This window comes from Oncorhynchus keta, chromosome 10 (assembly GCF_023373465.1).
Source record: "Oncorhynchus keta strain PuntledgeMale-10-30-2019 chromosome 10, Oket_V2, whole genome shotgun sequence".
NCBI lineage: Eukaryota > Metazoa > Chordata > Actinopteri > Salmoniformes > Salmonidae > Oncorhynchus > Oncorhynchus keta.
The window spans coordinates 14,920,789-14,936,968 of record NC_068430.1 but is presented as its reverse complement, the minus strand read 5'-3'; positions in this window follow the sequence as shown (position 1 = coordinate 14,936,968).

The following is a 16,180-nucleotide window of genomic DNA, read 5'->3' as shown; positions in this document are numbered from 1 at the left end:
ATCAGCACAAAAACATCCTGTGGCGGACTGCAATAGCATCGAATAGTCTCCGCGATATGCAACTGTTCAGGGAAGTCAGGAACCAATACACGCAGTCAGTCAGGAAAGCTAAGGCCAGCTTCTTCAGGCAGAAGTTTGCATCCTGTAGCTCCAACTCCAAAATGTTCTGGGACACTGTGAAGTCCATGGAGAACAAGAACACCTCCTCCCAGCTGCCCACTGCACTGAGGCTAGGTAACACGGTCACCACCGATAAATCCATGATTATCGAAAACTTCAACAAGCATTTCTCAACGGCTGGCCATGCCTTCCGCCTGGCTACTCCAACCTCGGCCAACAGCTCCGCCCCCCCCCCGCAGCTACTCGCCCAAGCCTCTCCAGGTTCTCCTTTACCCAAATCCAGATAGCAGATGTTCTGAAAGAGCTGCAAAACCTGGACGCGTACAAATCAGCTGGGCTTGACAATCTGGACCCTCTATTTCTGAAACTATCCGCCGCCATTGTCGCAACCCCTATTACCAGCCTGTTCAACCTCTCTTTCATATCGTCTGAGATCCCCAAGGATTGGAAAGCTGCCGCAGTCATCCCCATCTTCAAAGGGGGAGACACCCTGGACCCAAACTGTTACAGACCTATATCCATCCTGCCCTGCCTATCTAAGGTCTTCGAAAGCCAAGTCAACAAACAGGTCACTGACCATCTCGAACGCTGTGCAATCTGGTTTCCGAGCCGGTCACGGGTGCACCTCAGCCACGCTCAAGGTACTAAACGATATCATAACCGCCATCGATAAAAGACAGTACTGTGCAGCCGTCTTCATCGACCTTGCCAATGCTTTCGACTCAGTCAATCACCATATTCTTATCGGCAGACTCAGTAGCCTCGGTTTTTCGGATGACTGCCTTGCCTGGTTCACCAATTACTTTGCAGACAGAGTTCAGTGTGTCAAATCGGAGGGCATGCTGTCCGGTCCTCTGGCAGTCTCTATGGGGGTGCCACAGGGTTCAATCCTCGGGCCGACTCTTTTTCTGTATATATCAATGATGTTGCTCTTGCTGCGGGCGATTCCCTGATCCACCTCTACGCAGACGACACCATTCTATATACTTCCGGCCCGTCCTGGACACTATGCTATCTAACCTCCAAACGAGCTTCAATGCCATACAACACTCCTTCCGTGGCCTCCAACTGCTCTTAAACGCTAGTAAAACCAAATGCATGCTTTTCAACCGTTCGCTGCCTGCACCCGCACGCCTGACCAGCATCACCACCCTGGATGGTTCCAACCTTGAATATGTGGACATCTATAAGTACCTAGGTGTCTGGCTAGACTGTAAACTCTCCTTCCAGACTCATATCAAACATCTCCAATCGAAAATCAAATCAAGAGTCGGCTTTCTATTCCGCAACAAAGCCTCCTTCACTCACGCCGCCAAACTTACCCTAGTAAAACTGACTATCCTGGAGACACGTGATGCCGCGGAGCTGAGCAGACGTTGACAAACCGAGCTCTTCAAAGTTATTCTATTTTTTACCTAAATAACAACGTTGAAACAATATTCTAACATCGGCTGATAAATTGTCAAGTACTTACCTTCCCAAAGAGCCATGGACCTCCGACCGAGAGGCAAGAAGGACGACCAAAACGTTGTTGATTCCCAAGATAACGATAACACTACAGCTAGCAAGATTAGCATTAGCCCTCATAACTCAGACGACAGTTCCAGACTGTTGCTCTCAGCAGCCTCTTGCGAGCCTGCCGACATGCTGGCTACTCTCCTCCGGGAAATTCAGGATGGTAACAGAGGTCTTTCTCTGAAAATCGATAAGAAATCGGCTGAACTCCATTCTTCCATTGACGACCTGAAATCCTCCATGAATTATCTCCTTTTGAGAACGACTGAGGCAGAGCTGCGCATTAGCACAGTTGAAGATACCATCGCTAGACATGACCAGGTCTTGACACAACTGCAAAAGGACAATGCCTACCTCAAAAACAAAGTAGATCAGATGGAGAACCAGAGTAGACGTAGTAATATCCGTGTGGTGGGATTGAAAGAGGACAGCGAGGGCCGTGACCCGGTCCGTTTCTTCACTCAATGGATCCCGGAGGTCCTAGGCATAACCAACTTCACCAAGCCGCTGGAAATCGAACGCGCGCCCACAGAACATCAGCGCCGAAACCCCGGCCAGATGAGCCACCACGAGCCGTCCTGATCAGGTTCCTCCGTTTCCAAGACAGAGAGAAGATACTGCAACTCGCAAGAGCCAAAGGGGCCATCGCCATCGATGGGAAGAGGGTCAGCCTATTCCCGGATATGAGCGCGGACCTCGCCATACGCCGCAAGCAGTTCAGACCTGCCGCCAAAGCACTGAAGGAGAAGAACATCACCGGCTACCTCATCCACCCTGCGCGGATGAAAGTTCAGTACAAAGGCCGAAGCCATCTCTTCAACACACCGGGAGAAGTGCACACTTTTCTCAAAGAACTGAGCAACGTCTGAGTCTGAGCCAGGACGGTCTCTCTGGGGGATAAAATGCAGTTTGTTTGTTTTCTCTTATCCGGATTGAACTGCTGGTATCTCCCGGTCACTTTAATTGATTTGTACATTTTCAACTAACTGTATCTTCCCGGGGCGAGTTCTATTACATTTACAGGAGAGTATATTTTGGTTTAGTCCATATCTACTGGGTGAAGCAATAAGTGGGTTTAGGCCCACTGCTTTCCCCCTCATTTATGTTAATCTTTCGTAAAGAGACTCAAGCAGCCCTTACCGTGGGCAGTAAATATTCAGCCATAAATATCTATTCACAACGTTTGTTTTCAATTTAGAGAGCTCGCAGGTTTTAGTTTACGCCAAGGTTTAGCTAGTAAGAGCAAGATGGAAAGCGAGCAGCAACGTATCTCTACAAGTGTATTCATGTTTGATTGTTGGAACTGTTGTTCTAGTCTGACAATCGGGGTGGGTGGGATTTTTATTATTTTTTTCTTCCTTTTTTCAATGTTTATTGTTTCCCTCCTAAAGAGACACACAGGTCACTTTTGTGCTCAAACCAAAGTTGAAACATTTCCTAATTATCTGTATATGATAGATTTCTATTCAGTTACAGATTTGAAACCCAACCTATGCTTAATCCACTAAAATATGTCACATTCAACGTAGGCTGACAACAAAGGCTGACATTGTGTTTTTACAAGAAACACATCTTACAGCCAGTGAACACAAGAAATTGAAGAGGGAATGGGTAGGACATGTTTTTGCATCCTATTTTAACTCCAAAGCAAGAGGAACTGTAATTTTGATAAGTAGACACATCCCCTTCTGCGTCAACAACACCATCTCTGATCCCTCTGGCAGGTTTGTTTTGGTGCAGGGGCATATGTTTTCAGAGTCTTGGACCCTATTGAATATTTATGCTCCTAACTTCGATGACCATATGTTTATTCAGAATGTCTTCCTTCAGGTTGCTCAAGCACCACCAGGATGGCTACTGGTTGGAGGAGATTTTAATTTTTGCTTAGATACAGTTCTTGATAGGTCTTCTGATAAACCCTCACTTCTTACCAAAGCCGGCAAGCTCACCATGTCATTCATGAAAGATCTCAATTTACTAGACAGTTGCACCCACAGGATAGGGACTACTCTTTTTATTCACACCCACACAAGACACACGCACGCATAGATAACTTTTTACTTTCGACACAACTGTTTCATAGAGTGTTAGATGTCGAGTATCTCCACAGATTGCTTAGTGACCATTCTCCTCTGGTATTATCAATCTCCATTCCTACCAAGGTAAATGGAGCATATAGATGTAGACTAAATTCTACACTTCTAAAGCAACCTGAATTTTGTGCATTCATCAAAGAGCAGATCAATATTTTTACTTTGACAAACAAACACTCTACTCCTGACAGCTTCATTCTTTGGGACACATTGAAGGCCTACCTGAGGGGACAGATTATTTCCTATACTAAAGGGCTGAAGAAAAAACACGGTGCGGAACTGAGTGCCCTTGAATCTGAAATCTCTGAGCTAGAGAAAACCTACCAAAGAGGCCCGACTAAAGATCTATACAGGCTTTTGGTAAATAAAAATCTTAAATATAATATTCTGAACACATATCAAGCTGAGAGGGCCATCACTAAATCAAAACAGCGTTATTATGAGCTTGGAGAGAAAGCTCACAAAGTATTGGCATGGCAACTGAAAGCAGAGGAAAGTAAGAGGACAATTACTGCCATAGAAACTCTCACTAAAGAGATATCTTTCGACACCTACTGAAATGAATAATACTTTTAAGAAATACTATGAAGACCTCTACACTTCCCAATCAAGCGATGATCTATCAGAGATAGACTCCTTTCTCTCCTCTCTCATGCCTGTCAGGGGAAGACAGCGAGCGCCTGAGTGAACACTTCTCAGTCCCTGAATTGTTGGAGGCCATTAAATCCTTACCTTCTAATAAATCTCCCGGGGAGGATGGCTTCCCTCCAGAGTTCTATAAAGAATTTAGGGAGCTGTTGGTCCCCTACCTTATGGAGGTACTTAAAAAGCCAGAGAAGACAACTGCTTTCCAGAGTCCTTCTCTCAAGCAGTGATTACTGTAATCCACAAGAAAGGGAAAAACCCGCTAAAGTGCGCCTCCTATAGACCAATCTCTCTCCTTAACACAGATTGTAAACTGGTCACCAAGATGCTATCTAAGAGACTGGAGTCATGTCTTCCCCTGTTGGTCAACCCAGATCAGACTGGCTTCATAATTAATAGATTGTCCTCCAATAATCGCAGAAGGTTCTTTGATATAATTCACCTTGCTAACAAAAACAAAATACCTGGTGTCGCAGTCTCCCTCGACGCTGAAAAGGCCTTTGATAGGGTTGAATGGCCATACCTCTTTCGCATCTTGGAAAAGTTTGGTTTAGGTACCATGTTTGTACATTTTATAAAATCACTCTACAAATCTCCTAAAGCTAGGATTGCTACCAATGGGATTACTTCCTCCTCTTTCCCTCTTTATAGGGGGAACAGACAAGGTTGCCCAATTAGCCCCCACCTCTTTGCCCTCGCCATCGAACCGTTGGCTGAGGCTATTAGAACGTGCCCTGACATACATGGCTTTGAGGTGGGCCCCCATACCCATAAATTATCACTCTTTGCGGACGACCTTGTCTTATTCCTAACAAACCCAGAACACTCCCTCTCTCACTTGCAGATCCTACTACAGTGTTATAGTTCTTTCTCTGGATATAAGGTCAATCTTGATAAAAGTGAAATCTTACCGTTGTCTGTCTTTGACCATCATGCCATCAAGCTCAAGTTTCCTTTTAGATGGTCGCCTATGGGCTTCACATATTTGGGCATAATGGTGGATGGTAATCTGAACAACCTCTATAAACTCAATCTGGCCAGTTTGTTGCAAAAGGTGGAGGCTGACCTTTGTAAATGGATGGACTTACCTCTCACTCTACTGGGTAGAATCAATGTAATTAAAATGAATGTCCTGCCCAGGTTTCTATATATGTTTCAATCTCTCCCTATCCCTGTTCCCGCAGCATTTTTTTCCTCTCTCGACAAGCTGACCAGACGGTTTATCTGGCACGGCAAAACCCCTAGGGTTGGCCTGGATAAACTGACCCTTGATTACAGTCAAGGGGGCTTAAACCTCCCCAATTTTAGAATGTACTACTGGGCTGCACAGTCTAGGTTTCTGGCTCAGAGGTTTGACAATGGTCCCTCTCCCTCATGGTTGAACATTGAAAAGCTTGAGGTAAATGATGACACTGGGGCAGATTTGTTTTACAAATGGGACAGAAAATCTATAAAATCCATCACAGACAACCCTTTAATCATACATTCTGTCCTGGCATGGTGCAAACTGCATGAGCTGTTCGGACGAGGGGGATTCCTTTCCCCTAAAACCCCTTTATGGAACAATAGATTGATCCCTATGTTTTTTCAGAATAGTAACTTTAGACCATGGTCTGATAAGGGGATCACTCTTCTGGAACATTGTTACGAGGAGGGAGTTCTTATGTCTTTTGATCAGCTGAAACAGGGACTTCTTTAGCTACCTGCAACTACAAAACTTTATTAGGGTGACTCTCAAGGGACAATGGAACTTACCTAAGATGTCACCTATTGAACAACTCTGCCACGCAGACCAACCACTGTTCAAATCAAATCAAATTTTATTTGTCACATACACATGGTTAGCAGATGTTAATGCGAGTGTAGCGAAATGCTTGTGCTTCTAGTTCCGACAAAGCAGTAATAACCAACAAGTAATCTAACTAACAATTCTAAAACTACTGTCTTATACAGTGTAAGGGGATAAAGAATATGTACATAAGGATATATGAATGAGTGATGGTACAGAGCAGCATAGGCAAGATACAGTAGATGGTATCGAGTACAGTATATACATATGAGATGAGTATGTTAACAAAGTGGCATAGTTAAAGTGGCTAGTGATACATGTATTACATAAGGATGCAGTCGATGATATAGATTACAGTATATACGTATGCATATGAGATGAATAATGTAGGGTAAGTAACATTATATAAGGTAGCATTGTTTACAGTGGCTAGTGATATATTTACATCATTTCCCATCAATTCCCATTATTAAAGTGGCTGGAGTTGAGTCAGTGTCAGTGTGTTGGCAGCAGCCACTCAATGTTAGTGGTGGCTGTTTAACAGTCTGATGGCCTTGAGATAGAAGCTGTTTTTCAGTCTCTCGGTCCCAGCTTTGATGCACCTGTACTGACCTCGCCTTCTGGATGATAGCGGGGTGAACAGGCAGTGGCTCGGGTGGTTGTTGTCCTTGATGATCTTTATGGCCTTCCTGTAACATCGGGTGGTGTAGGTGTCCTGGAGGGCAGGTAGTTTGCCCCCGGTGATGCGTTGTGCAGACCTCACTAGACCATTTCCCGTGTTTACAATGCTCTTATGTCAGGACTAACACTGCCTGGGCTAGATAAACCCCGACTTAGATGGGAGAAAGATCTGGGTATTGATCTTGATGAGAATCTATGGAGTGACCTATGCAGGGATGGGGTTACATCCACATTGAACTCCAGATACAGACTGATCCAGTTTAATTTCCTCCATCAGCTCTATATTACCCCATCCAGACTGCACATGTTCAACCCAGATATCTCCTCCCTATGTTTTAGATGTGGCTCAGATGAAGGAACATTCCCCCATTCCACTTGGCAGTGTTCAAAACTACACGGTTTCTTGCAGGGGGGTATGCGATACCAGATCCTCAATTCACGGGGTTGCATTCCCTTTAGACCCGGAGGTCTGTCTACTGGGTAACTTTACTAACACCAATCTTAGGCAAAGCCATACTATAAAGCTAACAGAAATATTGCTAGCGATTGCCAAGAAATGTATTGCCTTGAAATGGAAATTGGATTCCTCCCTGCCAGTTGCAATGTGGCTTTCGGAAGTTAATAGTTGTATCCCTTTGGAGAAAATCACTTACTGCTTAAGGAATAAGTTAAAGACATTTTACAGAATTTGGCAACCTTTTATTGACTATATGGAGAATCTCCCCCCACATCTCATTGATTGAATCTATATATAATCCTCACATAATGTTTCACACGTAATGCATAATATGTAGCCTACGGCAGGTGATCCAATGTCTCGTTATTCTTTTATTTTTTATTATTGTATGTTTGTTTATATAACTATAATTATCATTTATTTTTGTTACGTTCGTCTGTTACTGTCACTTTGTCCTATTGTTGTCTAATATCTTTTCACTTTGGTTTTGAATGTTCTTAATTGGAAACTGCAAAAATAAAATATATATATATATATTTTTTTAAACGGACTATCCTACCGATCCTCGACTTCGGCGATGTCATCTACAAAATTGCTTCCAACACTCTACTCAGCAAACTGGATGCAGTTTATCACAGTGCCATCCGTTTTGTCACTAAAGCACCTTATACCACCCACCACTGCGACTTGTATGCTCTAGTCGGCTGGCCCTCGCTACATATTCGTCGCCAGACCCACTGGCTCCAGGTCATCTACAAGTCCATGCTAGGTAAAGCTCCGCCTTATCTCAGTTCACTGGTCACGATGGCAACACCCATCCGTAGCACGCGCTCCAGCAGGTGTATCTCACTGATCATCCCTAAAGCCAACACCTCATTTGGCCGCCTTTCGTTCCAGTTCTCTGCTGCCTGTGACTGGAACGAATTGCAAAAATCGCTGAAGTTGGAGACTTTTATCTCCCTCACCAACTTCAAACATCTGCTATCTGAGCAGCTAACCGATCGCTGCAGCTGTACATAGTCTATCGGCAAATAGCCCACCCATTTTTACCTACCTTATCCCCATACTGTTTTTATTTATTTACTTTTCTGCTCTGTTGCACACCAATATCTCTACCTGTACATGACCATCTGTTCATTTATCACTCCAGTGTTAATCTGCAAAATTGTAATTATTCGCCTACCTCATGCCTTTTGCACACAATGTATATAGACTCCCCTTTTTTCCCCCTACTGTGTTATTGACTTGTTAATTGTTTACTCCATGTGTAACTCTGTGTTGTCTGTTCACACTGCTATGTTTTATCTTGGCCAGGTCGCAGTTGCAAATGAGAACTTGTTCTCAACTAGCCTACCTGGTTAAATAAAGGTGAAATATATATTTTTTTAAATAAATAAATTGTGCGCCGCCTCATGGGTCTCCCGGTCACAGGTCTGTAGTGACGCCTCCAGAACTGTGATGCAGTGTCTTGGACAGCTGCACCACTTGGGATACCTGGTAAAAGTAATTTAAACAGGTTAACTTGGCATTTTTGAGCACTTGAAACATGTAGTCTGCTTGAAACATGTAGGTCTTAGAGGGAGAGGTTGAAAATGTCAGTGAAGACACTTGCCAGCTGGTCAGTGCATTCTCTGAGTACGCGTCCTGGTAATCAGCCTTTTGAATGCTAACCTGTTTAAAGGTCTTACTCACATGGCTACGGAGAGCGTGATCATACATTCGTCCGGAATAGCTGGTGCTGTCATGCATGATTCAGTGTTGCTTACCTCGAAGTGAGCATAGAAGGAATTTAGCTCATCTGGTAGGCTTGCGTCACTGAGCAGCTCGCGGCTGGGTTTACCTTTGAAATCCGTGATAGTTTACAAACTCTGCCACATCCGACGAACGTCAGAGCCTGTGTTAGGATTCAATCTTAGTCCTGTATTGATGCATTGCCTGTTTGATGGTTTGTCGTAGGGCATAGCAGGATTTCTTATAAGCATCCAGATTAGTGTCCCGTTCCTTGAAAGCGGCAGCTCTAGCCTTTAGCTCAGTGCGGATGTTGCCTGCAATCCATGGCTTCTGGTTGGGATATGTATGCACCATGGGGACAACATCGTCGATGCACTTATTAATGAAGCCGGTGACTGTTGTGGTAAACTCCTCAATGCCATTGGATGAATCCCAGAACATATTCCAGTCTGTGCTTGCAAAACAGTTCTGTAGCTTAGCATTCGCTTCATCGGACCACTTACATATTGAGCACATCACTGGTACTTCCTGTTTGAATTCTTGCTTGTAAGCAGGAATAAGGAGTATTCTGCCCTTGAGTTGCGTTCCCATGAAAAACTAGACAGATAGCTAACAACTAAGTCTTCAATAAAACTCCCAAGGCGTGACTTTTCTTGAACGAATATATTGAAAACGTTTATGTTGTGAAACTGCAAAATACAGAAAAGAATATACTTTAGTGTTCAATTCACACCGACATACTGTAGATGTACATTAAACATTTGAAGTTGCATAAATACAAAGCATGAGCTAAGGTACCATGCATCTGGCATGATGCCAAACCATATAGCTAATTGTTAACCATATGGTAATTGCTCCTTTCATTACTCTAATAATGTATAACCATCTATGTAGAATAACAAAGCATATTACACTAAAAACAGTAACAAAACTACAGTATTGTATATTTTACAATTCGTTTGCATGACGCATGAGCAAAGTAATACAGCTAACGACATACACAAAAGGCATTGCAATTTGTGAGTAAATGCAACCAACATTGATATGTAAGAAACTCTATCAATAACAAGATTATCATCATTAGCTAAATGCTTGAATCGAACTTACAAACAAATATTTTTCCAAGGCTGAAGCGTGACAAGAAATAACTACATTGAAAGACCTGCAACGTAGCGTTGTTTGTAGCTGCTCTATGCGTGCAAAATAAATTCTGAACTTCCTGTTTGCGTCGTCTCTCTAAGTACCAGAAAACGCAACTAGGGGGCAAATAACACCATTGAACACAATGAAAATCCAATTTACCCATTGTAATAAAATAATCTGTTATCTTCTAACAGGATGGCAGCACAAGGAGGATAAAGTTATGGTCAGATTTGCCAAATGGAGTCTGAGGGAGAGCTTTTTATGCGTCTGTGTGTGGAGTAAAGGTGGTCTGTAGTTATTTTTGCCTCTAGTTGCCAGGTGACATGCTGTTAGAAATGAGATAAGACAGATTTCAGTTTTCCTGCATTAAAATCACCGGCCACTACTGGGAGAAACATAGGATATTACAGTTCTTCAGATATCACGTTGATAGGATAGTCTCAAATGGAGGGTAGAGGCGGTTTATCCATTCGCCGATATAGTCTCATCAGCTATAATGAACGCAGACTCTTCCTTTTTTGGGTGTCGGGATTTGGACCTCGTCAGGGAGGAGCAGTATGTCCACCACCAACTCATTGAAGTAGAAATCCTCATCCAAATGGAGATTAGTATTCACTATTCTGATGACCAGATGCTCTTTTTGTCATAAGAAACGATGCTGGAAACATAGTTAAGAGAAGATCATCTAAAAAGACACAAAACAGCACAATTGGTCAGGAGCCCATAAAATGGTAGCTATTCCTCCAGCGCCATTTTCTAAATGATTTCTGAACCCATATTGACATTAAGGAGAGGCATGCTTAGTCAAGTGATCAAAGTAACCGGGTCCAGTGAGTAGTGAGGTTGGTTGGGGTCACGGCCTAGTTAAATTCAGACAGCTAGCCAGGCCAAATCATGCTTTTCAACTGTAGCAAGCTAGCATTGGATGGAGGTCTGTTTTAGACTGTAGCCACCTCGTAGGCGTTTCCGTCAGTAGGATTAGTCTACAAAATAGGGGTTCCGTGTGACGTTTTGTTAGAAAGGGGATCAATCCAATATTCGTCAAAAAAAGCTAGATATAGTTATAGAGGCCCAAGAAAAAAAATTGTCCAATAGATCTATTCAGATAGCGCCGATAAGACAGCTAATGATTAGTGGACCGCAGATGGTAACGTCGCGACGAAGGAGCCAGCTGGATAACTCCCTCGGGCAGATAACGTCGGTAGTCCAGTTGTGAAGGCCCGGTGGGGCTCCGCGTTGGCAGTAAAACGGGTCCGGATAGGTGATTGTAGCCCAGGAGTGACTGATGGAACTCTTCAGCTGGCTAGCTCCAGAATAATTGATGTTTGCTCCGGGATCGACGTAAGCCAATAGTCACACGGATAGCAGCTAGCTAGCTGCTAGATCCAGGTATAAATGTCCAGAGCTTGCAGTTGAAATGTCTTGTCCATTGGGGACATGGAGATAAAAATAGGTTCGGTATGTTCCGGTCCGAGCCACCCATACGCACACATGAATGTAAGTCCATATGTGAACTGATTGCATCCCATCTATCTTCAGAGCTCGTGCTGCTTGGTGACCTAAACTGGAACATGCTTAACACCCCAGCCATCTTACAATCTAAACTTGATGCCCTCAATCTCATTACAAATTGAATCTACCAGGTATCTCCCCAAAGCCGCAAACACGTACACCCTCATAGATATCATCCTTACCTTCTTGCCCTCTAAATACACCTCTGCTGTCTTCAACCAAGATCTCAGCGATCACTGCCTCATTGCCTGCATCCGTAATGGGTCAGCGGTCAAATGACCTCCACTCATCACTGTCAAACGCTTCCTGAAACACTTCAGCGAGCAGGCCTTTCTAATCGACCTGGCCAGGGTATCCTGGAAGGATTTTGATCTCATCCCGTCAGTAGAGGATGCCTGGTTATTTTTTTAAATGCCTTCCTAACCAGCATGCCCCATTCAAGAAATTTAGAACCAGGAACAGATATAGCCCTTGGTTCTCCCCAGACCTGACTGCCCTTAACCAACACAAAAACATCCTAGGGCGTTCTGCATTAGCATCGAACAGCCCCCTTGATATGCATTTTTTCAGGGAAGCTAGAAACCATTATACACAAGCAGTTAGAAAAGCGAAGAGTAGCTTTTTAAAGCAGAAATTTGCTTCCTGCAACACTAACTCAAAAAAGTTCTGGGACACTGTAAAGTCCATGGAGAATAAGACAACCTCCTCCCACTGCACTGAAGATAGTAAACACTGTCACCACTGATAAATCCACTATAATTGAGCATTTCAATAAGCATTTTTCTACGGCTGGCCATGCTTTCCACCTGGCTACCCCTACCCCGGTCAACAGCACTGCACCCCCCACAGCAACTTGCCTTCCCCATTTCTCCTTCTCCCAAATACAGTCAGCTGATGTTCTGAAAGAGCTGCAAAATCTGGACCCCTACAAATAAGCCGGGCTAGACAATCTGGACCCTTTCTTTCTAAAATTATCTGCTGAAATTGTTGCCACCCCTATTACTTGCCTGTTCAACCTCTCTTTTGTGTCGTCTGAGATTCCCAAAGATTGGAAAGCAGCTGCGGTCATCCCCCTCTTCAAAGGGGGGGACACACTCTTGACCCAAACTGCTACAGACCTATATCTATCCTACCCTGCCTTCCTTAGGTCTTCGAAAGCCAAGTCAACAAACAGATTACCGACCATTTCGAATCTCACCATACACTCTCTGCTATGCAATCTGGTTTCAGCGCTGGTCATGGGTGCACCTCAGCCACGCTCAAGGTCCTAAACGATATCTTAACCGCCATCGATAAGAAACATTACTGTGCAGAAGTATTCATTGATCTGGCCAAGGCTTTCGACTCTGTCAATCACCACATCCTCATCGGCAGACTCGACAGCCTTGGTTTCTCAAATGATTGCCTCGCCTGGTTCACCAACTACTTCTCTGATAGAGTTCAGTGTGTCAAATCGGAGGGTCTGCTGTCCGAACCTCTGGCAGTCTCTATGGGGGTGCCACAGGGTTCAATTCTTGGACCGACTCTCTTCTCTGTATACATAAATGATGTCGCTCTTGCTGCGGGTGAGTCTCTGATCCACCTCTACGCAGACGACACCATTCTGTATACTTCTGGCCCTTCTTTGGACACTGTGTTAACAACCCTCCAGGCAAGCTTCAATGCCATACAACTCTCCTTCCGTGGCCTCCAATTGCTCTTAAATACAAGTAAAACTAAATGCATGCTCTTCAACCGATCGCTGCCTGCACCTGCCTACCTGTCCAACATTACTACTCTGGACGGCTTTGTCTGGTTAGACTGTAAACTCTCCTTCCAGACCCACATCAAACATCTTCAATCCAAAGTTAAATCTAGAATTGGCTTCCTATTTCACAACAAAGCATCCTTCACTCATGCTGCCAAACATACCCTTGTAAAACTGACCATCATACCAATCCTCGACTTCGGCGATGTCATTTACAAAATAGCCTCCAATACCCTACTCAACAAATTGGATGCAGTCTATCACAGTGCCATCCGTTTTGTCACCAAAGCCTCATATACTACCCACCATTGTGACCTGTACGCTCTCGTTGGCTGGCCCTCGCTTCATACTCGTCGCCAAACCCACTGGCTCCATGTTATCTACAAGACCCTGCTAGGTAAAGTCCCCCCTTATCTCAGCTTGCTGGTCACCATAGCATCACCCATCTGTAGCACGCGCTCCAGCAGGTATATCTCTCTGGTCACCCCCAAAACCAATTCTTTCTTCGGCCCCCTCTCCTTCCAGTTCTCTGCTGCCAATGACTGGAACGAACTACAAAAATCTCTGAAACTGGAAACACTTCTCTCCCTCACGAGCTTTAAGCACCAGCTGTCAGAGCAGCTCACAGATTACTGCACCTGTACATAGCCCATCTATAATTTAGCCCAAACAACTACCTCTCTCCCTACTGTATTCATTTAATTTATTTATTTTGCTCCTTTGCACCCCATTATTTTATTTCTACTTTGCACATTCTTCCACTGCAAATCTACCATTCCAGTGTTTTATTTGCTATATTGTATTTACTTTGCCACCATGGCCTTTTTTTGCCTTTACCTCCCTTATCTCACCTCATTTGCTTACATCGTATATAGACTTGTTTATACTGTATTATTGACTGTATGTTTGTTTTACTCCATGTGTAACTCTGTGTCGTTGTATGTGTTGAACTGCTTTGCTTTATCTTGGCCAGGTCGCAATTGTAAATGAGAACTTTTTCTCAACTTGCCTGGTTAAATAAAGGTGAAATAATATATTTAAAAAAGCCCTTTACGACAATATAACCTCCTGTTCCGAGGACGTGAGGACGACTGTCCGATGTCAGAATGGTTCAGATAATAACTACAGAACGAAGCCAACATCAGCGTGAGCTTTGGTTGCGAATGGTATGAACTTTGAACTCTTATTCACTACAGAAGTGATACCTCCTAGCCATTGAGTTAGCAACAGCCGCTGCAAACGAGAGGTAGGAAGGAACAGACAGAGTATCCCATCTACCACACAACGACGTTACTATAACGTCTTCAGTTTACTAGCAGAGACATTCTTCAAAGAACTCAGTTGGGCAACACGGCCTTCTGTCTACCACCAACCTACCGAAGCGCAGCTCAGAGTAAATATTTATTGCATTTTCCTTTTCCAAATAGGCGGCAATTTAGAATGCATAAGATACTGTATTTACGATAGCACAGCTTTGCCTTTTGTTCCTCAGTCTTCCCGCTCTTTCACTCAAACCCAGTCCCTTTTCTTTTGTGTAACCAGCTGTCATATCTCTTCCGCCCGCTAGGCACGTTTTCCTTTATGACGTAATTTGTAATCAAGTTATGATTTAAATGTGTATGTGTAATTCTGTGTGATTAGTTAGGTATTTAGTAAATAAATAATTAAACCCAATTTTGTATTGCTGATTCAACTTGTTAGCCAGGGTACGTGCAAATAACTAAGAATTTACAACTTTCAGATGAGACTGAATTAAGATGACGATTAATATTGACTGCTATTGATGTAAAATATTACTAGGTCTTTAAGAGTTTATTCGGAAGATAACAGCTCTATAAATATTATTTTGTGGTGCCCGACTCTCTAGTTAATTACATTTACATGATTAGCTCAATCAGGTAATATTAATTACAGATTAATTATTTTATAGAATAGCATGTCATATCACTTAATCCGGCATAGACAAAGACACGACACTATCATACTCCACTGATTTCAAAACTTGATCCTCCAGAAAGTGGAGAGCAACACTTATGCAACTCCACTACACAATACATTTTTTTAAAAGCTGCGTTTGGCAGGATTACCAACACTGACTGACGAGCTTCTATTGCAGACTTGTTTGAACCTGTCTCTCGGCATGTCCAGCCCACTCATACCTCAGCCAATCATGGCCAGTGGCAAGGTTGCTACCTTTTTCTGTGGCTTAACCAACAAGGCTCATAATTGAACAATTGTATTCGTATTTACAGATGGCATACGAGTTTGTAATTAAGTCACATGAAAGTTCACATGTTCCAGAAGGCACTTCTGCCAAAAAATGCATTTTGATTTAAAAAAATGTTTTACGTTCAAACGGCTCTCATGTTAAGTCGTGACTTACGTCCAGTTTCCTGAATCGGGTCACAATGGTGATACAATGAGAGATTCTATAGTTTTTTACGTAGTTGAAAGACTGTTTAGCGTCAGGACATAAAGAAGAGAGATTTTAACTTTTTGAAAGTTTGAACCCAAGAAAAATACACTGAATTGCTATTACATTTATTAACCAGGGATAACGAGGAAAAGGGACAATGGACAATGGTTTAGACTCTCGAAAACCTATATGATCAATATGTGGAGCTGAGCTGTCTCTTTCTATTAGATGTGGATCTCGATGAAGGCAGCCCCCCCACCCCCCGGGTTAAATGCGGAAGACACATTTCAGTTGATGGTGTTCAGTTGTACAACTGACTAGGTATCCTCTT